Source organism: Pelecanus crispus, chromosome 5 (assembly GCF_030463565.1).
Source record: "Pelecanus crispus isolate bPelCri1 chromosome 5, bPelCri1.pri, whole genome shotgun sequence".
Lineage (NCBI taxonomy): Eukaryota > Metazoa > Chordata > Aves > Pelecaniformes > Pelecanidae > Pelecanus > Pelecanus crispus.
This window is the reverse complement of record NC_134647.1, coordinates 77428523-77431056: the sequence shown is the minus strand read 5'-3', so window position 1 is coordinate 77431056 and position 2534 is coordinate 77428523.

The following is a 2534-nucleotide window of genomic DNA, read 5'->3' as shown; positions in this document are numbered from 1 at the left end:
GGCGCTGGCTCAGCCCGGGCACCGGCGGCGGCGGCCGCTCCGGCCCGTCCCTGTGGGGAGCCGCCGGGGGGGCGGTGCCAGCCCCGGCCCGGCGCCGCAGCGGATTGGCCGCGGCCGTGGCGTCAGCAGCAGAGCCCGGATCGGCCGGGGAGGTGGCGGCGGCGGCGGCGGCGGCGTCCGCCCCGCCCCGCCCCGCCCCGCCCCGCCGTGAGGGGCGGCGGCCCCGCGGGGCCCTGGGGCGCGTCCCCGCTTCAGGCGGCTCCGGCCGCTGTCTGCGGGGCCGGGGTCGGCCCGCCGGCCGGCCGTGCGGGAAGGGGGGCTCCCCGGAGCCGGTCACGGCCTTTACCGTAAAGACCAGCTAGCCGGGCGGGAGGAAGAGGCCGAGCCCCCTTGTGCGGGCGGTGATGGCCCGCCCGGGGTGCGTTTGTCCGCCACCCGACGCGTGGAAACGCCGCCGCCCCGGAGGGCTCCGGCCCGGCCTGTCCGGCCGGGGCTGGCACCCTCGGCCCCGGCTCTGAGAGGACGGGTTCTCGCCCCCCGCCATTTCTTGAGTGCCGTTTTGTCCGTCAAACCTTGTTGGGCTTTGTGGAAAATATTTTTCAGATAGAACCATAGAATCACAGAATGCTTTGGGTTGGAAGGGACCTTTAGGGATCATCCAGCCCAGCCCCTGCAGCGAGCAGGGACAGCTCTAACCAGCCCAGGGTGCTCAGAGCCCCGTCCAACCTGGCCTGGGATGTTTCCAGGGATGGGGCCTCCACCGCCTCTCTGGGCAACCTGTGCCAGTGCCTCACCACCCTCAGTGTGAAAAATTTCTGCCTTACACCCAGTCTAAATCTCTTCTTCTTTAGTTTAAATCCATTACTCCTTGTCCTGTCACAACAGGCCTTGCTAAAAAGCTTGCCCCCACCCTCCCTACAGGCCCCTCTCAGCACTGCCAGGCCGCACTCAGGCCTCCCCGCAGCCCCCTCCTCTCCAGGCTGAGCACCCCCAGCTCCCCCCGCCTGGCCCCGCAGCAGAGGGGCTCCAGCCCTCGGATCATTTCTGTGGCCTCCTCTGGCCCCACTCCAACAGGTCCCTGTCCTTCTTGTGCTGAGGGCCCCAGAGCTGGACGCAGGGCTCCAGATGAGCTCTCACCAGAGCAGAGCAGAGGGGCAGAATCACCTCCCTCGACCTGCTAGCCACGCTGCTGGGGATGCAGCCCAGGATGGGGTTGGCTTTCTGGGCTGCAAGCGCACATTGCCGGCTCATGTCCAGCTTTTCATCCCCCAGTACCCCCAAGTCCTTCTCTGCAGGGCTGCTCTCAATCCCTTCATCCCCCAGCCTGTGCTGATATCGGGGGTTGCCCCACCCCAGGTGCAGCACCTTGCACTTGGCCTTGCTGAACCTCATGAGGTTCACACAGGCCCACCTCTCCAGCTTGTCCAGGTCCCTTTGGATGACACCTCGTCCTTCTGGCGTGTCAACCGTACCACTCAGCTTGGTGTCATCTGCAAACTTGCTGAGGGTGCACTCGATCCCACTATGTCATTGATGAAGGTGGTCCCAGTACACTGGTCCCAGTACGGACCCCGAGGGACTCCACTTGTCACCAGATAGACTGTAGACATGTAAGCTGGGAAAGAATTTTTAAGAAGTCATTCAGAAAAAAGGCTGTTTATTAAGAGAGTTTGTTCAGATAAATGTATGCTGAAACACAACTATAAAATAGCACCACAGCATCCTAAAGGGAGTATCTGAAAATACCTTGAGTATAGCAGCATAACTTACTGCCAGCAATCAAGCAAATTTCCATTATTTTAACATCTCTTATGATAATTTTCGAAAGCCCAAGAAGAAAAGAAAGGATCTTTAACATGGGCTAGCAATTAGGAAACAGGTTTACAATGTGGCATATTGGCAACAAACTAATATTCCCAGCTTGAAAATGATCCTGGTCAGTTATTTACCTCATAATCCAAACAGTAAGTAATGCTTGGCTTAAATTTGATAAAGTCAGAGGAAATCCTAGAGCATTATGACACAAAGTGAACTCCAGAGAAAGGAAATAACTGTAGTAATCAACACAATCTTGCTTACATGCCGGTCAGATTCCAGGAATTAAAACCAAAACAAAACCCAGGCTATGTAAAGTTCCTGTTGTACCTTTAGTACTGATAAGGAGAGGGCCTGAAAGCTATTGTGTGTATGTGTTTGCTTTGTTTGAATACATTTTACCTTTTTCAGCTTTTATTGTCTCACTTATACATGAGTGTAAGTGTTTATATGTAAAAACTATATGGCAAATTTGTTTCCATTTCTTAAAATGAGTTTTACTAGCATATAAAGGTCTTATGAGTCTCTCTTGTAATGCTCAGTACCACATGGTCATATAAGAGCTGATTACGATGTCTTGTGACACCAGTGTAGGATATGTGAAAAGATAGCAACATCAAAGATTTTAAATTTGGACACACAGATGCAATTATTTAATTTCATAGCTTTCATTGGTGCTAAGCATCAGCAGTTGCCCTCGATGGAATTCCACCAAGACA